Consider the following 24107-nt stretch of genomic DNA (forward strand, 5'->3'; position numbering starts at 1 on the left):
CGGAAGTTAGCGTGATTTCAACAGACGGACGGACATACTCAGATCGACTCAGAATTTCACCACGACCCAGAATATATATACTTTATGTGGTCTTAGAGCAGTATTTCGATGTGTTACAAACGGAATGACAAAGTTAATATACCCCCATCCTATGGTAGAGGGTATAAAAATCATTGGCGCGAAATCATGACCATTTTAACAATAGGGCTGTTTTCCTTTAGCACTGGATACCCTAAGCCGTGAAGGACTAAAAGAAAACAGAGTACTCGTTTATCCAGGACATCTCCAAAAATATGCAACACTGTCATCAGCTGTTTAAAAACAATCACAGAAAAGAAGTGAAATCTTGTATTTTTAATGTATGAAATGCCCCAATTAGTAATAAATATTTACTGCTGCGATTATTTATGACACTATACCACTTTGAATTACATGTTTTTCGATAAATTAGACACAATGAAGTGCTATTGTGAATCTATGAAGCGTCACTTTATCAAAACACAATCTGGCAAGATCGGCGCGACTTGCACTGATGAGATGTTCTGGATAGAACACCAGTGCAACGATGTTCTGGACAGCCCATACAAATGTTGTATCCAGTGCAAAAAGAAAACAGCCCTCATACTGTAGTTCATTCTTACTATTTTTGGGAATCGTACGATTCTTTTGCGTTAGTTCATATTGAACTTATGTGTACGGTCATTGGACTTTTTATTCATAAAATGTTTGAGACATACTTAACAAAAGGATGATTTCATTGGCCTGTGGAAAATTTCGAAAAAAAAAACATAATTTAACTACCAACAAATAATTTTTTTTCCAATAAAATAAGTTAAAAATAGCGTTAGTTTAACTACGATTTTTTTGCGGTGTAGTTGAAGAGGAGTATTTTGCAAAATCTATCAAAACATCAAGAATTCTACCACTTTACCAAACAGCAAAAAATCTACCATTTTTGGTAGAATTCTAACAACTGTGGCAACCGTGGTCGGAGGCCGGCCCTGAGCATAATTGCCAAAGCTTCATGTGTCGTTTATATCATCTCCTATTGGGCGTTGCAACATATAATACCCAGTTCCACAGAGTGGTACAAGGTATAAAAGTTTGAAATTAAAAATGTTCTTGGTTTTAAAATGTTGACCATATTTCTAAAAGGTATGTCAAACCAGACCAGTTGCATTTATTTCGTTTAGTCAAAGTTAAAATTTATGAAAATACTATGTCAGACTGTTATGCAAACAAAAAAAAAAACGTATTTGCATTAATTATTTATATTATTATAATTTTTTTTACTTGAATATATATTTTTTTGTTTGGTCTTTTTGTATATATAAATTATTTAGATTGTGGTCTTTTTAATTTAACCCGTCTCAGTGTTTAATCTCCACATGAATGTGTGTCAAAGGACAAAAAAAAACTTAATTTTGGAATCAACGAAGAACCTTCATCATTTGCATGAGAAAGATATGGCCACGATGGCAAATGGCAAAATTCTACTTTTGAATGAAATCTTTTCCACATTTAAATTTCACTTTACCGTGTCACATTGTCTTTGGCGCGGGTATTTAAATTAGTTTCATTTTTTTTGCTCTCAAATATTTACCGACACACGTCGCTCCTTTGATTTTTTTACATATTTTTCACTTGTTTTAGTTGTTGGTGGCTGTTGTATTTGTATGTCTTTGTTTTTTTTTTTTTTGCCTTAGTTTAGTATTTTAATTAAAATCATAAACAAGCAGTGAGAAACTGACCCTGTTTTGTTTTGTCAAGCCCGGATTTTAACTCTTATTTAATTAACTTCAAACAAAAAAATTGGCTTGGGGTACATGAAGTCCATGCAAAGGGGTCATTTGTATCAGCCACCCACCCTCCATTAATTCTCTCCCTTCCTTCCTTTCGCTGTTTCTGAAACTCATGCCATGACTATAACCGAAGAGGCCGAACAAAACCCGCGTAATTTTAATTAAATTATAATTCGAACCAAGAATGAACATGGGCAGGCTAGCGAGTGAGCAAATCAGATCAGTGTACTTGCAGCAGCATCCCATTTGTGGGGACAAACCTAAAAGGAAATTCGCATATTAAACAAATGTTTAAAGGATTTGCGGTAAATTCATGATGCCACTGATGTTAATGTAAAGGCCAACGATATTGTCAAGGGCATAAGGTTTTTTCGTGAGTAAGCTTTTGGTGGCATTCATATTTCTTAATTTCTTTTCATCAAGTTTTCGTAATAATGATACACTAGGAAAATTTGTATGGAATGGAGAATTAATTTTTTTCGTGTTTTAAAGGGTTCCAAGCACGGTTGCCACTCGAGCCATAAATAATCTACCACAATTTGCAGAAATTTGTACCATTTATCAAAATTTTATTTCTATAAACAATGTTTTCAAAATTTTACTTCTATAGAAAATTTTGTCAACATTCTATTTCTGTAAAAAATTTTGTCAACATTATATTTCTATAAAAAATTTTGTCAAAATTTTATTTCTGTAGGCAATTTTGTCAAAATTTTATTTCTATAGAAAATTTTGTCAAAATTTTATTTTTATAGAATTTTTTTTCAATATTTTATTTCTATGGATAATTTGGTAAATTTTATTTCTATAAAAAATTTTGTCAAAATTTTATTTCTATAGAAAATGTTGTCAAACTTGTATTTTTATAGAAAATGTTGTCAACATTCTATTTCTATAAAAAATGTTGCCAAAATTTTATTTGTATAGGCAATTTTGTCAATTTTTTTTTGTTTTTATAGAAAGTTAAGTCAAAATTTTATTTCCATAGAAAATTTTGTCAAAATTTTATCTCTATAGAAAGTTTTGTAATTTTTGTGTTATTGTTTTTTTTTTTTGCAGTCTATAGGGCTTTGTCCAAATAAATTTGACAAGCATACTTTTCCTCTGTTGGTTAAGCTACACTTGTAGTTTAGTCAATACATGGCTTTAAGCTGAGATCAAAAAAACAACAATAACGATTGAAGAGAAGCCAACAATAACAAACAAAACGAATGAAGATAGAGGAAGCAGGCTCAAAAACAAACCCAGCCAAATACATTCAAATCGATGATTTGAGTTTGGCAAAGGAAAAGAGATATGCTGGCAAATTTGTTTAGGCAGTAGCCGACTATCAAACCCTTTTTCGGGAGGTTCAAGTGTAGTTCACTTTGGGTTGAGTGAATTACCCGAATTTATTCTGATAATTGGTTGAGGATGCTGAAGGGGAATGTGGTAATTCCGAAACAGCTGTACATCCAACCATCTTGCAGTCTATAGGGCTTTGCCCAAATAAATTTGACAAGCATACTTTTCCTCTGTTGGTTAAGCTACACTTGTAGTTTAGTCAATGCATGGCTTTAAGCTGAGATCAAAAAAACAACAATAACGATTGAAGAGAAGCCAACAACAACAAACAAAACGAATTTTTTTTTATAGAAATTTTTTTCAATATTTTATTTCTATAGATAAGTCGTCAAAATTTTATTTCTATAGAAAATTTTGTCAAGATGTTATTTCGATGAAAATTTTGTCAAAATTTTTATTTTTATAGAATATTTTATCAAAATTTAATTTCTATAGAAATTTTTTTCAATATTTTATTTCTATAGATAATTTTGTCAAAATTTTATTTCTATAGAAAATTTTGTCAAAATTTTATTTTTATAGAAAATTTTGTAAAAATTTAATTTCTATAGACAATTTTGTCAAAATTTTATTTTTATAAAAAATTCTGTAAAATTTTGTTTTATTTCTATAGCAAATTTTGTCAAAATTTTATTTGTATAGAAAATTTTGTCAACATTTTATTTCTTAGAAAATGTAGTCAAAATTCTATTTCTATAGAAAATCTTGTCAAAATTTTATTTGTACAGGAAATTTTGTGAAAATTTTATTTTTATAGAAAAATTTGTCAAAATTTTATTTCTATAGAAAATTTTGTCAAAATTTCATTTCTGTAGAATATATTGAAAAAATTTTATTTCTATAGAAAATTTTGTCAAAATTTTATTTCCATAGAAAATTTTGTCAAAATTTTATTTTTATAGAAAATTTTGTCAACATTCTATTTCTATAGGTAATTTTGTCAAAATTTTATTTATATAGGAAATTTTGTGAAGATTTTATTTCTAAAGAAAAATTTGTCAAAATTTTGACAAAATTTTAAATTTTATTTCTATAGACAATTTTGTCAAAATTTTTTTTCTATAGAATTTTTTTTTTTCAATATTTTCTGTTTTTATAGAAAATTTTGTCAACATTTGATTTCTATAGAAAATTTTGTCAAAATTTTATTTCTATAGAAAATTTTGTCAAAATTTTTTTTCTATAGAAAATTTTGTCAAAATTTTTTTTCTATAGAAAATTTAGTCAAAATTTTATTTCTATAGAAAAATTTGTCAAAATTTTATTTCTATAGAAAATTTTGTCAAAATTTTATTTTTATAGAAATTTTGTCAAAATTCTTCTAAAGAAATTTTGTCAAAATTTTATTTCTATAGACAATTTTGTCAAAATTGTATTTCTTAGAAAATTTTTTTCAAAATTTTATTTCTTACAAAATTTGACCAAAATTTTATTTCTATTGAAATTTTTATCAAAATTTTATTTCTATAGAAAAATTTTTCAATGTTTTATTTCTATAGATAATTTTGTCAAAATTTTATTTCTATAAATAATTTTGTCAAAATTTTATTTCTTAGAAAATTTTGTCAAAATTTTATTTCTATAGAAAATTTCGTCAAAATTTTATTGTTATAGAAATTTTTTTAATATTTTATTTCTATAGATAATTTTGTCAAAATTTTAATTTAATTTTTAATGTTGTCGAAATTTTATTTCTATAGAAAATTTTGTCAAAATTTTAATTCTATAGAAAATGTTGTCAAAATTTTATTTCTATAGAAAATTTTGTCAAAATTTTATTTTTATAGAAAATTTTGTCAAAATTTTATTTTTATAGAAAATGTGGTCAACATTCTATTTCTATAAAACATGTTGTCAAAATGTTATTTGTATAGGAAATTTGTCAAAATTTTATTTCTATAGAAAATTTTGTAAATTTTTTTTATAGAAATTTTTTTCAATATTTTATTTCTATATATAATTTTGTCAAATTTTTTTTTTATAGAAAATTTTGTCAAAATTTAATTTCTATAGATTTTTTTTTCAATATTTTATTTCTATAGATAATTTTTTCAAAATTTTATTTCAATAGAAAATTTTGTCAAAATTTTATTTCTATAGACAATTTTGTCAAAATTTTATTTCTATAGAAAATTTTGTCAAAATTTTATTTCTATGGAATTTTTTTTTTCAATATTTTATTTCTATAGATAATTTTGTCAAAATTTTATTTCTATAGAAAATTTTGTCAAAATTCTATTTCTATAGAAAATCTTGGCAAAATTTCATTTGTAAGGAAATTCTGTGAAAATTTTATTTCTACAGAAAAATTTGTCAAAATTTTATTTCTATAGAAAATTTTGTCAAAATTTTATTTCTATAGAAAATTTTGTCAGAATTTTATTTGTATAGAAATTTTGTCAACATTCCAAATCTACAGAAAATTTTGTCAAAATGTTATTTGTATAGGAAATTTTGTGAAAATTTTATTTCTAAAGAAAAATTTGTCAAAATTTCATTTGTATAGGAAATTTTGTAAAATTTTATTTCTATAAAAAAATTTGTCAAAATTTTATTTCTATAGAAAATTTTGTCAAAATTTTGTCAACATTTTATTTCTATAGAAAATTTTGTCAAAATTTTATTTCTATAGATAATTTTGTCAAAATTTTATTTCTATTAAATTTTGTCAAAATTTTATTTCTATTAAATTTTGTCAAAATTTTATTTCTATACAAAATTTGCTGAAAATTTTATTTTTATAGAATTTTTTTTCAATATTTTTTTTCTATAGATAATTTTGTCAAAATTTTATTTTTATAGAAAATTTTGCCAAAATTTTATTTCTATAGATAATTTTGTCAAAATTTTATTTTTATAGAAAATTTTGTCAGAATTTTATTTCTATAGAAAATTTTGTCAAAATTTTATTTCTATAGAAAATTTTGTCAAAATTTTATTTCTATAGAAAATTAGTTAAAGAGGAATATTGTTTTTCAAAATCTTCCAAAACATCAAGAATTTTCCCAAATCGACCAAATAGTACAAAATCTACCAGTTTTGGTAGAATTCTACCAAATGTGGCAGTTTGTAATTCGACGTTTGATGGACCCCATCTACGCCCTATTTTTTAGACCACGCAAAGCAAAAATATGATCACCCCAAACATCTTTCAAGAGTATAATGTCACTTTTTCACGGAGAACATGTTTAACATGTTTGCGGAAATCAGATACATAATTACCGTAAAAATAACATGGTTGCCACAAACATGTTACCCGTTGAAGGATAATATTCTCTGCGTGGTTTAAGAAAAATTTCTCCTTCGTCGGACATCATATTTATTTCTCACAGTGTATAAACGTACTGTGAAGCCATGTTTTTTTTTTCGGACCCTCTCACTGCCACTGACCTAAGAGTTGCGAGTATTAAAGCCTTTTGCCATTCAATATCACAACGTTAAAGTTTATGCGATGACTGCGAGATTCTGGCAATGTCAATGTCTGTGACGTTGACTTTCATCTCTTCATTAAATATGACAATAATTTTACATCATTATTATCGTCATTTTGTCACCATCATTGTCATTTTATTAAATCTTTGCCAATGTCCAAGGAAGAAATAAAGTTTTCATCTCATCCCATCGCATCGCATCTCTACGTTATATGAAATTCGACAGTCAATTTTAAAACAGAGAAGAAATCGTTTTTATTGGGCGTTTAATTTATTCAAAAATGTTAATGAACTTCTTTTGCATGGCGTGGGAGAGAGAATTGATGGTGGTCCTGGTGACATCAGACCTCCTTTCTGGCCCAATCCAAACCAAAACCAACCAAATGACTGAAGCCCATGGAATTAGTTGGATTAGATTGGGATTTATGGCACTGATGATGAAATTAAAATTTCAATTTCTTTTTCCAAACTGAGACTTTAAGTTATGCCAAATAGATTGTTTGGGAAAATAATTCCTAGGGATTTGGTCTGTTCCGAAATTCTTATCCAGATGTATTGATGTATTTATTAGGAATTTTATTTTTAATTGATTTCTTGTCTTTCCCATTTATTTTTGTTTTAATAAACAAAGAAGCTGTACGAGTATATCATTATTATAAATTGATAGGCTTTTGTATGAGTATTTGTGTGTGTGTGTGTGCGATTGTGTTTATGATAATGATTGGTTTTAATACCAGATTAAGAAATGCAAATTACATATACAAAGAAAATTAAATAATTGTATCAATATTATCTTGAAGGTCAAAGGTTTCTTTTATGGTACGTAAATATATACAAACGATTACATTTCTACAAACAAACAAAAAAAAATATGCTAATAGACTTTCTTAATTTTTTGTTTGAGAATTACAACATATTTAAATGAAGTAAACGAAAAAATAAATAAACAAGAATTTAATGCAAATATTCGAAGAGGTTTCATACCAAATGGAATAGAGGGAAAAAAGTCGAAAATCATACTAAACAAAAAGTTTTTTTCATAAGGCCAATGATTTTATACCCTTAAAATATGTCAGCCATTGTACTGACTTTGCATCCCACTTCTCAAGATGTGGACCGAATTCAATGTTTTGGATGTGAAAAAATAAATTGTGATATTTTACCAAATAAATATTTCTTATAATATTTTAAGATTTTTAACAAATTCTAGCGCTTATCTGAAACTTTTGACCTCAAATATTTTCAAAAAATCTCAATTTTTCAAGAATCTATTTAACATCTTTTTCGACAAAATTTAAATAATTTGTACCATTTCATTAATCCTTACTCTCTTTTTCACCTATTTGAAACTAAAACAAGTATATACGGCCGTAAGTTCGGCCAGGCCGAATCTTATGTTGTTGTTGTTGTTGTTGTAACAGTTTTTAATGTAGTTTCATCCATTTTGTTCTATGCTTGTGTAGTTCAGCTGGTAGCGAGATCAAGGAACTCTGCGACAAGGATGGGGTGTGTCCATAGTGATCTGGTAGTGAGACGGGTAGGCTTAGCTGGGCAAGCAAAAAGGTGACGAGTGTCATGTGGCCCTTGATTACATATGGGACACACGTCAGCTACGCTGCTATCAATCACTGATAAGTATGAATTGAGGCGTCTGCACTTGCCTGATCTTAGTTGGGCCAAAACTACCCTTGTCTGCCGTGGGAGGTCTCTCTCCTCGGGTCAACTTCGATGGCAACCCAAGAGGTACTGCTTTGACAACATGTAGTTGTGTCGACGCACTGGGATGATCTTGGTCTCCGCATAAAGGTGATCCAGGGGTGTACTGCGGATACATCATGTTGCGGTTCTAAGGGCAGCGTTCTGACAGGTCTGTATGTTATTCCACTTCGTGTCGCTCGTTTGAGGTGTACACACTGGCGCTGCATAGTTTACCACTGACCGGCCAATTGCCTTATATGTAGTTAACAAGGTTTCTTTGTCCGCACCCCAAGTGCTGCCGGCAAGCGACTTGAGGACCTTGTTTCTACCGCGGAGCTTATCACAAATTGCAGTGGCATGGGCGGACGACTTATAAAGGCTGTCGAATGTGACCCCGAGAATCTTGGGGTAATTTGTTGTCGGAATTGTTTCGCCATCGACTCTGACATTCAACTGCCTGCGTACTTCCGCCGTCCATTTAGTGAATAGTGTGGCTGAGGATTTGGTGGGAGATAACCTCAAATTTCTTGCAGTGAAATAACTGGTAAGATCAGCGAGGTAGACGTTTAATCGATCGCAAATGTCATCAACAATGGGCCCGGATGCCATAATTGTGCAATCGTCCGCATAAGACACAATATCGACGCCGTCAGGAGGGGGTGGAATCGAGGACAGGTAGAGGTTAAACAGTGCCGGAGATATCACCCCGCCCTGGGGAACTCCCTGTTTAACTCTACGGGGTTTTGACTTCTTGTCCCTGAATTCCACGTACGACTGGCGTCCACACATATAATTCAGAAGCCAACGCTTCGCCCCTGCCGGTAGGGACGTGTTCTCGATGTCCTCGAATAATGTGGCATGGTTAACCGTATCGAACGCTTTCGATAGATCAAGCGCCACGAGGACCGTCCTATGACATGACTTGGTAGGGACGTGTTCTCGATGTCCTCGAATAATGTGGCATGGTTAACCGTATCGAACGCTTTCGATAGGTCAAGCGCCACGAGGACCGTCCTATGACATGGCTTGGGCTGGTTAAGTTCCCTATTGTCGAAATGGCATGTAAGGCCGTCGTCGTACTGTGTACCATGTTAATGGTGGGCAGCTGGAAAATTCTCCACAAGGCTGGGGAGGAGTAGTGCCTCAAGTGTCTTGGCTACTGGCGAGAGAAGGGATATCGGTCTGTACGATTCACCTTTACTCGAATCTTTGCCTGGCTTCAGTAGTGGAATCACTCTTCCCATCTTCCAGACATCGGGTATAATGAGTGATTCCAAGGACAAATTGAGGAGTCTGGTCAGGTACTCAACTCCCAGTATTCCCAGATGCCTCAGCATTAGCATTGAAATTCCGTCGGGGCCCAGCGCTTTAGATGGTTTCGCGCTGTTGATGACATGGGTAACTTCGGCTGCGGTAAATTGTGGTGTGTCGTCGGCTCGGAGACCACGTATGCGACGAGTGGCTCTCCTTTTCGCTCTATCACTCTCGGGATGCTCGACAAACAGTCGGTTGAGGTATTTGGCGCATCTCTTCGAATCAGTCACAGTCACGTCGCCAAAGGTGACTGAAATCCCATCATCCCTTGTAGCGGGGTTCGAGAGGGCTCTAACTGTTGACCACAATTTACCAGTTCCTGTTCCTAAGTTACATTGCTTCAGGTGCTCTAACCAAGTGTTCCGCTTGTGCTCGTCGACTATCTTACTAATCTCTAGATTTAGTTCTCTGATTCTAGGATCAGCAGGGTTAGCACGACGGCGTTCATCACGCTCGTCTGCGAGTCCCGCCGCTTCGACTGGGAAGTTGGGCCTCACTTGGGCAATTCGACCAGCGGGTATGAAGCGAGCGGCTGCTGCGTTGATGATGTCCCGGAACGCCCTCTGGGCAACATGAACATGAGAGGGGTACGGGAGCTCACTGAAGCGGCGATCGGTGTATTCTCTGAAGCCTTCCCAGTTGGCTTTCTTTTGATTGATAAACGTCCGGCGTTCAGAGGTTATGAAATCGGAGGGTCGGTTAATGGTGAGAATTATGGGGAGGTGGTCCGATCCCAATGAAATGACGGGTTGCCAGGAAACGTCATTTATCAGACCAGGCGACACTAAAGATAAATCTGGCGAACTGCTGCACTCACCCATAATTCTCGTGGTGGCCTCTTCGTTCACCGTGCAAAATGTGGAGTCATCAATCTGCTCTGCCAAAGCTATGCCTCTCTGGAATCTTATGTACCCTCCACCAATGTCAATTCCACTCTCTGTGCAAAATTGCACGAAAATCGGCGGTAAACTTTGGCCTCTGTGGTCATATGAGTCTAAATCGGGCGAAAGATATATGTATGGCTTGATATTAAAATCTTATTGGATATACACATTTAGTGAAATAAAATGATCCCAATAACCAATTCTGTGACAAATTTTAAAAATTCTATTTCATTTCGTGTGCGATTCGGATGCCCGAACCAGGAACCAGTAGCGGACTAAGAGTTTGTCCGCGACTGGTTCCTGAGGACTATGGGGTGCTCCTGCTAAATTTGGCCTTTAGAATGAGTCCAAGACGTGTCCCAAAGTGTAAATTTACCCCGTCAATGACAAACCCATATTACGAGTAAAGTGAACGGCCCCTTCCATACGTCTTGACCAGAACTGGAACTGGTCCATACACACCAGAGACACCGGTCCTGTGGTTGATCCATTTCCCGTAGGGTTGTTTCTGATCAAAACGTCATAAGTCGCGACATCAATGGTGGATTTTTTTAATTATCAATTTTTCAGCACTGACCAAAAAGTCAAAAGTCATGACATCAATATTCGATTTATAATCGTAAAAGTCAAAAAAATATATATTTTAAAATTAGCAAAGAATTGAATGTCGGCTTTTGAATAAATTGAGTCAACTTTTCGAAAACTTGATTCACTCATTTATAGTCTTTCATTGTGCATTTTCTGAACTGTCGATTGTTTATGGCATTTTACTATAATTTATTAGTTCAGTAGTTTCACAACCCAACAAAAGAAAAAAAAAAACTTTATAACTACAAAATCTTTATCTGACAATGCCGCCAGCGTGATGTCCTTATTGAAGTTTGTCATAAGAGTGGATTTTGCTAAATTTAATGAAATCAAATTAAAACACTTTAGAAGCTCATTTTCAAAAGAAGTTTCTTTCTATCCTTAAACACAAAAGTTGGAAGACTAAAAGAGAGAATTATGCAAGAAACCCAGATGGAAAGAAAGAGAGAGGGAGGGAGAAAAAAACACCAAGCTAATAAAGTCAGCAGCAGGATATATTTCAGTAAAGCCAATCATCATTTATGCCTCGAAGATGGCCAAGTGGACATAGAAGCTGAATGACATTGGTTAGATACACTGGCAGCAGTAGTAGTCATCATTAAAGCCATAGTTGATGTCCTTCGTTGGTCAACATCATTATGGAGGAATAAGTAGCATAATGCTTGAATTCTCATAGTTCTCATAGCAGACCTCCAAGCACACACACACACGCCAACAAACCAATACATTAGCCTAGTAGACTTCGTATTAAAATCTTGGCCTTCGATGTCCTTTAGAGAGCAAAAAAAAATCACAGTTTCTGTACAACACAAGAAATAGGAAACTAACGCATTGAAGCAACAGCATCCGAGCAGACTAATGCTCTAAATTAAATTATTTCAATGATTAAACTTCTGTATTTTTTTTTTTGGCGAAACAGAAAATCTTTCACTAGAATGAGAGAGATACTTAACATTTTTACTAACTAAAGCTGAACTCACTTCCCATTTATGATATTGCATACAATTTTTCACTGGATGTTTTATTTCAATTTTTTTTTGCCAGGATAATGACATTTTCATACCCCCACTCAAGACTTGCTGTTGGCGGATGTGCTCATTACCGCATTTAAGTCTAGATAATAAAGAATAAATAAAAAATGTAGGGAATGAAGAGCAACTTTTCGAAAGCTTTTCCAGGAAGAATAAAATAAAGCCCTGACTATTCGTCGCCGCCGACATTGCCCTTAACGTTTGAGGGTTTGGGGGAGGCGAAACTCATGTTCGTCTTCATCAGTGGCAATATTAGCATGAACATCAGCATTTGCATCATCATCATCATCGCCATCATCGTCGTCTTCATCAGCATCAAGTGGTATCAGTGGTGTGCACAATAACACTTTGAACTTAAAACGGGTTTTATTTAAATTATCACTGGTGGGGTACTACAACGAATCCATCGGAGACCCTGACGAAAACGAAAAAAAAAAAAACGAAATTCAAATGGCAAGAAAATGCAAAATATATGCTTTGCTTTATGACATGGGTAACAGTGGGTTAGGAAAACTAAAAAAATTATGGTTTTTTGAATATACATATTTGTATACACTCCAATATGAGAGGGTATGTTATATTATACTCGTTCCATCGAAATATTGGTCTCAGTTGCCATAAAATACATAACAGGTTGGCTGATAAGTCCCCGGTCTAACAAAGAAAAACACTTTTTTTTGTCAAAATTCGTTTTTAGTATTCAACATAGTTCCCTTCAAGAGCGATACAATGATTATAACAACCTTCCAATTTTTTGATACCATTTTGGTAGTACTCCATCGGTTTTGCCTCAAAATAGGCCTCAGTTTCGGCGATCACCTCTTCATTGCAGCCAAATTTTTTCGCTATGTTTCATCCATTGTCACATATCGACGGAAAACCTCGGGTGTATTACACCGCTCAGAATCATCAACACGTTGTTGTTTTTGGTCAAATGTGAGCTCGCGCGGCACCCATTTTGCACAGAGCTTCCGCATATCCAAATATTGATGAATGATATGACCAACACGTTCCTTTGATATCTTTAAGGCCTCTGCTATCTCGATCAACTTCATTTTACGGTCATTCAAAATCATTTTGTGGATTTTTTTGATGTTTTCGTCGGTAACCACCTCTTTCGGGCGTCCACTGCGCTCACCGTCCTCCGTGCTCATTTCACCACGCTTCAATTTTGCATACCAATCAGGGAAATCAACAGGGAAATCAGGGACTCTGCCCAGGGAAATCAACAGATTTCCCTGGGGCAGAGTCCGGAAACTCATTATCAAGCCAAGTTTTTGCTTCCACCGTATTTTTTCCCTTCAGAAAACAGTATTTTATCAAAACACAAAATTCTTTTTTTTCCCATTTTTTTTTACAATAACAAATGTTGCTTCACCAAAGACGCTCTATCTCACAAACTAATTGAGTTACAGACGTCAAATTTTGTCGAATCATTTGAAGGTTGGTACTATATAAAAATAATATGCATTTAATACTAGCGACGCCATATATGTGTCAGACCGGGGACTTATCAGCCAACCTGTTGTAACGGAACGAAATACATGTTTATAATGTATTCTTCCTTACATATATTTATTCATTGTGCCTCGTATTGTTTATTGTGTGGCCACCATACATACACCCACTGCCCTACTCTCCACATACCCACTGTCGTTCTATTCAGTATGTGTGGGTATGAAGTCAATGACATATAGCGCAATCTGACTTTGAGAAACATTTATTTTTGCTTGCTATGAGCATAATTCTCATCTACGTTGTGGCTGTGGAAGGATATAAACTGGGTGTTTTTGGACAACGAGGAAGAGTCCCGACAGCCGAAGGGTATTGAATACGACGAGTGGCACGACCGCAGTCAGTTCACACTAAGCGACAGGAACTCTATCACCGCACTAAGTGTTTCGGCATTTAGCTTGCTTCCGCACTAATAGCTTCGGTTATTAGCTTGCTTCCGCACTAAATGTTTAGGCAATTAGCTTGCTTCCGCACTAATCGTCTCACCGACGATTAGCTTGTTTGCGCACTCATAGCTTCGGCTATTAGCTTGTTTCCGTACTAGTAGCCTCGGCTATTAGCTTGCTTCCGCACTAATTGTTTCGGCAATCAGCTTGCTTCCGCACTAATCGTTTCACCGACGATTAGCTTGCTTCCGCAGTAATAGCTTCGGCTATTAGCTTGCGTCCGCACTAGTAGCTTCGGCTATTAGCTTGCTTCCGCACTAATTGTTTCACCGACGATTAGCTTGCTTCCGCACTAATAGCTTCGGCTATTAGCTTGCGTCCGCACTAGTAGCTTCGGCTATTAGCTTGCTTCCGCACTAATTGTTTCGGCAATTAGCTTCCTTCCGCACTAATCGTTTCACCGACGATTAGCTTGCTTCCGCACTAATTGTTTCGGCAATTAGCTTGCTTCCGCACTAGTAGCTTCGGCTATTAGCTTGCTTGCCTAACAACGAATCAACAATCAACACCGAATCACCACATCACCCGGATTGTCAACATCGCTATCAACGTTGAAACGCTGCATCACCCGAATCATCAACATCGGCCAACCATCGACAGCCGACCAAACCAACACAACCAGCCACCGACGGCTGACCAGCAACTACCATCACCTCTACCGAACCATTAACCGAATCATCAACCGAATCAACAACCGAACCATCAACCGATCATCATCGAACACAACAACAACGACTTTAGCCGAGCCAAATCGTCAACAACCGATAAGCCGACTTCAGTACTAAGAGGCTACGTAATAAATCACCGACCCCTCAGCATACCGTGCAAACATAAAAATTATACGTATATAAGGTCAAATAAATAAAGTTTGTACTACTATTATTGTATAAATACCACCAAATCGTGTGTTCTTAATTTAAGGTTTGTGGGTCCTTAAAGTTGATCCTGGACGACCACTGGTCTACCTCAGGCGACGAAAAACCACGTTACACTGTTACATCCAAAACATTGAATTCGGATCACACGGATTCAAGTGATGCAAATTCAGTGCAACGGCTGTTGAAATGGAAGACCTCGGTGCTATGACAAGCCCATGTTAAATTCATCGCTTCTGCGTCAATTATGCACCACTTCCGGATCCAAAAAGAACATTTTCATTACTTTTTTGGAGACGCTTTTTTTTCTGGGTACATATTTTGAGTCGTGGTCAAATTCTGAATCGATCTAGCGATGTACGTCTGTCCTTCCGAACGAAACAACCTATTAACTTGGAACTTGGCAAAAGTATCAGTGGTTGATATCAGTCTCTCATAATTATATAAAGCCATATAGTCCATAGATTTCATTTCGCATTTCTCTAATATAAAGTTTTTTTCCTTGTCCAAAAATCGATAAACTTTTCAATGAAGTCGTATTATCTTTTTAATTTCACTTGAAATCTTTGTGATTTTACTTACAAATGGGTATCATGACATGAAAGAAAAAATGTTTGGGCTAAGGTCAACTTGACTTTAATAATTCAGAAAAATTATTTAAATTTAATGAAATTGCTTTTAAATTTGTTGTCTTTTTTGCATCTTGACTACAAAGCAAAAACTCGTTCAAATATAAGACATGTTTTTCAACACTTTATTTTAAAGACCTTTTTTACTTGAAATATAGCATAATTTCTACTGAAAGTCGAGTCTTAATTTGGAAAATAAAGTTGTCATTAACTCGTTTTTAAAGGACTTTGATAGCGTATGAAGAAAAAAGCTGAAAATGCGAAAAATTAAAATTTGCTTCCTACACGATCCTGTAAACGATGTCAATAATGATGAAACTATTGACATGAAATTTGTTCATATTTGTATACCCACCACCATAGAATGGTGATGGGGGTACAATAAGCTTGTCATTCCGTGTGTAACATCAATCGATTCCGACTATATGAGGTATATATATTCTTGATCAGGGAGAAATTCTAAGCCGACATAAGCATGTCCGTCTGCCTGTCTGTTGTAATCACGATACAGCCTTCAATAATGGCGCTATCGTCCTGAAATTTGGCACAGATTCGTTTTTTTTGTTTGCAGGCAGTTTTGATATAGTCCCAGTTTTGTCCCCATATAAACCGACTTCCCGATTTGGGGTCTTGGGCTTATAAAAACCGCAGTTGTTATCCAATTTGCCTTAATTTGAAAATTTAGAGGTACTTGAGGACCATAAAAAGGTGTGCCGAAAATGCTCCGTATCGGTCCATGTTTTGGTATAGCCGCCCTATAGGCCGATCTCCCGATTTTTATTAATGGGCTTCTATAAACCGTATTTATTATTATACCCACCACCATAGAATGATGATGGGGGTACATTAAGTTCGTCATTCCGTGTGTAACACATCGAAATATCGATTTCAGACTATATAAAGTATATATATTCTTGATCAGGGAGAAATTCTAAGCCGATATAATCATGTCCGTCTGTCTGTCTATTGTAATCACGCTACATCCTTCAATAATGGCGCTAACGTCCTGAAATTTGGCACAGATTCGTTTTTTGTTCGCAGACAGGTCAAGTTCGAAGATGGGATATATCAGTCCAAGTTTTGATATAGTCCCCATATAAACCGACTTCCCGATTTGGGGTCTTGGGCTTATAAAACCCGTAGTTTTTATCCAATTTGCTTGAAATTTGAAATTTAGAGGTATTTTATGACCATAAAGAGGTGTGCCAAAAATGGCACATATAGACCGATAGCCCCCATATAGACCGATCTTCCGATTTTACTTCTTGGGCTTATAGAAACCGCAGTTTTTATTCAATTTACCTGAAATTGGAAATCTAGAGGTATTGTAGGACCACAAATACGTGTGCCAAAAATTGTGAGTATCGGTCCATGTTTTGGTATGGTCCCCATATAAAACGACCTCCCGATTAGGGGTTTTTGGCTTATAGAAACCGTAGTTTTTATCCAATTTGTCTGAAATTGGAAATCTAGAGGTATTTTAGGACCATAAAGAGGTGTGCCCAGAATGGTGAGTATAGGTCCATATTTTGGTATAGCCCCCATATAGACCGATTTCCCGATTTTACTTCTTGGGCTTCTAGAATCCGATTTTTTTTCCTATTTGCCTGAAATTGGAAATCTAGAGGTATTTTCGGGTCATAAAGAGGTGTGGCGAAAACGGTGAGTATCGGTCCATATTTTAGTATAGCCCCTATAACAACGATCTCCCGATTTAACTCCTTGGCCTTCTAGAAACCGTAGTTTTTATCTGATTTGCTTGAAATTGTAAATATTCTGGTATTTTAGGCAGCCACCGTGGTGCAATGGTTAGCATGCCCACCTTGCATACACAAGGTCGTGGGTTCGACTCCTGCTACGACCGAACACCAAAAAGTTTTTCAGCGGTGGATTATCCCACCTCAGTAATGCTGGTGACATTTCTGAAGGTTTCAACGCTTCTCTAAGTGGTTTCACTGCAATGTGGAACGCCGTTCGGACTCGGCTATAAAAAGGAGCTCCCTTGTCATTGAACTTAAGATGGAATCGGGCAGCACTCAGTGATAAGAGAGAAGTTCACCACTGTGGTATCACAATGGACTGAATAGTCTAAGTGAGCCTGATACATCGGGCTGGACATAACCTAACCTAGGCTCACAAAAACGTGTATCGGATTAAGTTTTTATCGGTCCATTTGGTAATGCCTCCATATAGACCGACTTCACTTCTTGAGGGTGTAGAAGGCGCGCTGATCATGAAAATGGCTTGAAACTCAATGTAAAATTTCCAGATTTTATTTCTACAGATTTAAGATTTCAAATCAAGACGTTATTTTATAATTTTCTTGCACACTTACAAGAGATATTAATGATTCCTCTAAAACTCAAACCAAAATGGTTCTTATAAATCCAGAATCTGATATAGTCCTCATAGGTGAAATCTTTAAATTTATCTTCGGGAAGTGTCCTCAAGCCCTCCTGAAATTTCAAAAGAAACCCTAATATTTGGTTCATGGTGGTGGGTATTTAAGATTCGGCCCGGCCGAACTTACTGCTGTATATACTTGTTTTTTGTACAAGCAGGCCAAGTTCGTAGATGGGATATGTCGGTCCAGGTTTTGATGTAGACCATATAAGCCGAGCCACTGGTAAATTCTTTATATGTTTTGGACAAAATGTGAAGTCTTAAACCATTCTAGCTCTGCAAATAAAAGTGCTCATCTCTATACAACTTTTTATAACATCGAAGAGTCAATGCGCAAAATTTCATATTTACATTGCATCAAGTCCCACTGTTATCCTGTGGCATAATGAGCAACACTTTGTTTTCGTCACAAGTGAAACGAGCGGAAGGAAATAGAGTAAATCACACTTGTTTCCATTTCGGAAGATTGAAATGGTTCAACCTCACTTTTGGGGAAGGAAATGAGAATAAAGGGATATGAGACTGAGCTCTCTACCCATGGTGGGAATGTGTCTGTCTGTTTGTCTGTGCATGGAAATGTAATGACTTTTTTTTGTTTCGTTTCATTATTTCAATTTAAAAATTATACTTTTGGCATTATTTTTTGTTTTAACGAAATGAATCTGGTTTTACAGTAAATGTTTTAAATAATTCGTTTTTTTCATTCGTTTCTATCGCCCTATCTCTCTTTCTCTTGGGGAAGAATATGCCTGTTAATGGCAACAAGAGTTAGGGTGAAAAGAAAAAAAAAAACAATGAATGTCAAGGATCTCTGATGAAGGCAAAGCAAAAAAATATCTGAAGAACCAACAAAACAAAAACTAGCAGGAGTTGGGAGGGGAAACGGAAGCAATGATATGTTTAACAATTCGTTTCTTAATGTACCATAAGAAAGCAACAGTAAAATAAAAAACAAAAAATCCAACACACGCACACAGTAAAAACGGAAAACTCATACCATAGGGCGGCAATGGCAGAGAAGTACGAGTAAAACACAACTCACAATGACATAAAACAACTGTCAATAAATTACTCGTGAATTCACTTTAAATTTGTTTCAGCTACGATTTTTTTTTTACATTTTCTACCGTGGCAAATGTCGCCTTCCAGTTTTGTTTTTTCCATTTCATTTGCCAGACATTTTATAATAAATACAACAAAATTTAATTTGTTATCAAATTGCGAACGGAGACACCAAAGAGACAGAATTTAAAGCAATTGTGGAATTAATCAGGGGATTGGGGGTTGGAATTGGGAATACTGGTGAGATGAGGATGCTGCCATTGGCCGCCTAAGCATCCATCCTCGATGGTGGTCTATGGCAATGATGATGATTGTTCTTGTTACCACATTCAATTTTAATTTAAAGTGAATTGGTAAATTGTTAAATTTGCCATAAACCGGGATATTTCGAATTTTAGATTTTATTTACGACATATTGTAAAATTCAATTGGTTGGAGTGGAATGTCTTTTTTTATGAAAGTTTGTAATAAGGGAAAATAATTTTGAACTTACCCTCTACTCAATGAAAGTGAATGATTCTAATGCCTTGGATCAAATTATTATACATGAAGAGAAAATCATTTTTATTTTAAAAATATTTCTCCTCAAATTAAGAAACATTATTAAACATAATTAATTTAGTCTTGAAGGAAAAAAATTGAGTTATGTATATTATATACATTAGTGAAGAATAAATTATTAAAATGAAGGCAACTCTCACATATTGTGGAAATTTTAAGTAAAAAATAAAAATTGTCATGAACTAAAATAAAACAAGTATATACAGCACTAAGTTCGGCCGGGCCGAATCTTAAATACCCACCACCATGAACCAAATATTAGGGTTTCCTTTGAAATTTCAGGAGGGCATGAGGACTTGAGGACACTTCCCGAAGATAAATTTAAAGATTTCACCTATGAGGACTATATCAGATTCTGGATTTATAAGAACCATTTTGGTTTGAGTTTTAGAGGAATCATTAATATCTCTTGTAAGTGTGCAAGAAAATTATAAAATAACGTCTTGATTTGAAATCTTAAATCTGTAGAAGTAAAATCTGGAAATTTTACATTGAGTTGCAAGCAATTTTCTTGATCAGTGCGCCTTCTATACTCTCAAGAAGTGAAGTCGGTCTATATGGAGGCATTACCAAATGGACCGATAAAAACTTAATCCGATACACGTTTTTGTGAGCCTAAAATACCAGAATATTTACAATTTCAGGCAAATCGGAAAAAAACTACGGTTTCTAGAAATCCAAGGAGTTAAATCGGGAGATCGTTCTTATGGGGGCTATACTAAAATATGGACCGATTCTCCCCGTTTTCGGCACACTTCTTAACGAAACGAAAATACCTCTAGATTTTCAATTTCAGGCAAATAGGATAAAAACTTCGGATTCTAGAAGCCCAAGAAGTAAAATCGGAAAATCGGTCTATATGGGGGCTATACCAAGATATGGACCGATACTCACCATTTTCGGCACACCTCTTTATGGTCCTAAAATACCTTTAGATTTCCAATTTCAGACAAATTGGATAAAAACTACGGTTTCTATAAGCCCAAGACCCCAAATCGGGAGGTCGTTTTATATGGGCACCATGCCAAAACATGGACCGATACTCACAATTTTTGGCACACGTATTTGTGGTCCTACAATACCTCTAGATTTCCAATTTCAGGTAAATTGAATAAAAACTGCGGTTTCTATAACCCCAAGAAGTAAAATCGGGAGATCGGTCTATATGGGGGCTATACCAAAATATGGACCGATACTCACAATTTTTGGCACACGTATTTGTGGTCCTACAATACCTCTAGATTTCCAATTTCAGGTAAATTGAATAAAAACTGCGGTTTCTATAACCCCAAGAAGTAAAATCGGGAGATCCGGGGGGGCTTTACCAAAACATGGACCGATATTCACCATTTTTGGCAAACCACTTTATGGTCATAAAATACCTCTAGATTTCAACTTTCAGGCGAATTAGATAAAAACTACGATTTCTATAAGCCCAAGACCCCAAATCGGAAGGTCGGTTTATATGGGGACTATATCAAAACCTGGACCGATATAGCCCATCTTCGAACCTGCCTGCAGACAAAAGACGAGTTTGTGCAAAATTTCAGCACGACTCCTTCATTATTGAAGACTGTAGCGTGATTACAACAGACAGACAGACAGACGGACAGACGGACATCGTTATATCGTCTTAGAATTTCTCCCTGATCAAGAATATATATAGTTTATATAGTCGGAAATCGATATTTGGATGTGTTACAAACGGAATGACAAACTTATTATACCCCCGTCACCATTCTATGGTGGTGGGTATAATTAAATTTGCTTTATGTCACCGTTTTTTGAGTGTTGCGACAAAATTACACAGTCTCACACAAGTTTACATGCGGTTAAACAATTTATGTTTTCTTTAAATAATCAAATTTTAAAAAATATACATATATCCCTTAGTTTTAGTAAATTAATTTGAAAAATAAAGAATTTGTTATTTTGCAAGAAGATTTTTTTGGTGTGGGTTATAAACAACAACAAGAAACAGGTTTAGTTAAGAGGTAAACAAGTATATATGGCCGTAAGTTCGGCCAGGCCGAATCTTATGTACCCTCCACCATGGATTGCGTAGAAACTTGTACGAAAGACTGTCATCCACAATCGAATTACTTGGGTTGTGGTATCTAAAATAGTTTTCTAAATTGTGAGTTAGTCTATACGTGGTATATATTAGACAAAAAAGGTATGTATAGGTAAGTCTACAAATAATTACAAATCGATATGGACTATTACACGGTACGTAGGGAACCAGAATTGAAATATGGGGGTCGCTTATATGGGGGCTATATACAATTATGAATTTGATATGAACCAATTTTTGGACCTAGTTAGGCATGGTTGTTAACGGTCATATACTAGCACAATGTACCAAATTTCAACTGACTCGGATGAAATTTGCTACTCCATGCCAAATCGTGGGATCGGTTTATATGGGGGCTATATATAATTATTGACCGATGTGGACCAATTTTTGCATGGTTGATAAAGACCATATACTAACACCATGTACCAAATTTCAGCCGGATCGGATGAAATTTGCTTCTCTTAGAGGCTCCGAAAGCCAAATCGTGGGATCGGTTTATATGGGGGCTATATATAATTATGAACCGATGTGGACCAATTATAGCATAGTTGTTGGAGACAATATACTAACACCATGTACCAAATTTCAGCCGGATCGGATGAAATTTGCTTCTATTAGAGGGCCTGCAAGCCAAATTTGGGGATCCGTTTATATGGGGGCTATACGTAAAAGTGGACCGATATGGCCCATTTTCAATACCACCCGACCTACATCAATAGCAACTACCTGTGTCAAGTTTCAAGTCGATAGCTTGTTTCGTTCGGAAGTTAGCGTGATTTCAACAGACGGACGGACATGCTCAGATCCACTCAGAATTTTACTACGACCCAGAGTATATATTCTTTATGGGGCCTTAGAGCAATATTTCGATGTGTTACAAACGGAATGACAAAGTTAATATACCCCCATCCTGTGGTGGAGGGTATAAAAACTGAAAAAGTGAAAAATTAAAATTTACTTTCTAGAATCAAGTACACAAAACCCAAATTTAAAAGAGAATTGTGTCTTAAAAGTATCCTTACTTGTATTCTCCCCTTCTTTGGCTCGGAATCAATACCAAATTTTTTAAAGTAAAGACAAAATCTTTGGAAGCGGGCATGCTGTTTTTTCAGTGAATGGTAGTATTATTTATAAGGTAGCCTTAATTCCCCAGGTGACCTTCAACGGATCATCAAAATGTCAAAGAATGTTTTTGACATTTTGACTTATGCTTACATTTTGTTGTTGTAATTAACGTCTAATTCAAATACAATGCTACAACCCAACAAGTAAATTTGGATAGAAATGAAAAAAATCACACCTATAATTTTGTTCAAGGCAAAATTACGGATCATCGCATTCACGATGGTAGAATCCACAACCTTAAAAAATTTCTACGAGGTGGAGAACATTTGCGTAATCTCATGCAGAAGGTTGATTTTGAAATCAGGAAGATGAAACTTGCAGAGCTTTTGGAAAATTTGAAGATTTTGAGGAAAAGAAAATATAACAAATTGTTATAAAAAATTCAATTATTGTTATACATATAATGTTCACCGTTTTTTATTTGACAATTGAATGCTATCGACCTGCTGTCCCCGCACTCAAAAAAGAGTTTATTTGGATCCAAAGATTTTGACCATTCCTTGAGGATTTTGGTATTGATTCCGAGCCAAAGATGAGGTTTCTTTAAAATAAAGAAATTTGTTAGCGACCTATCTGGCTTTAAATCTAGGACCAATAAAATTAAATTTAGGATACAGATTTCATTTATCAAATTTCATTCTCTTTTCGAGGTTTATTAATAAAGGTACTCACGTACAAACAAATGTCAGTTTAAAAATCCAAATTATAACTGATACTTCAAAGTAAAAAAACATTTCCTAATTCCAAAAAAAAACCTTTAAACCAAACTCGCTAAACCCTCAAAATAAGTCTTAGCCTATATTTGAAGCTTTTTTATATTAAATCTAAATTTTCAATATTTCACTTAATTTAAGGTCAATTTCTTTAAATCAAAAATTTGTTTGTTTTTTACTTTAAGGAAATTTTGCCTTAGCTCAAAGACATGTGACTTTAAAGGAAGGATGCAAACTTACAAAATTTGTGTCCTAAATTTTATGAAAAAAAAATTTTGAAGCAAAGATTAAAAAATTTCTTTTAATTAAAATTTTATTATTTTAAAGAAGAAGAATTTGTACTTAATTTTTTGTAAATTTCGCATCCTAAAATTTAGGTTGCCTAATCTTTATTATCACGTAAATATTGTTTTTTCAGTGCGTAATTGCTATTATCTCACGACATCCAGCCAAGGCCTGGCCGATTACCTTTGGAAAATTGTCCAAATGAAAACGTTGTGTCACTTCCATTAACACTGAAAAAAATATTGTCGTGAGGTCAAAGATTTCATGTCTTTAAAATACGAATGCAAATTTTGCTTAGCATAGACGACGCATTTCTCTAATATA

This window comes from Haematobia irritans, chromosome 4 (assembly GCF_050003625.1).
Source record: "Haematobia irritans isolate KBUSLIRL chromosome 4, ASM5000362v1, whole genome shotgun sequence".
NCBI lineage: Eukaryota > Metazoa > Arthropoda > Insecta > Diptera > Muscidae > Haematobia > Haematobia irritans.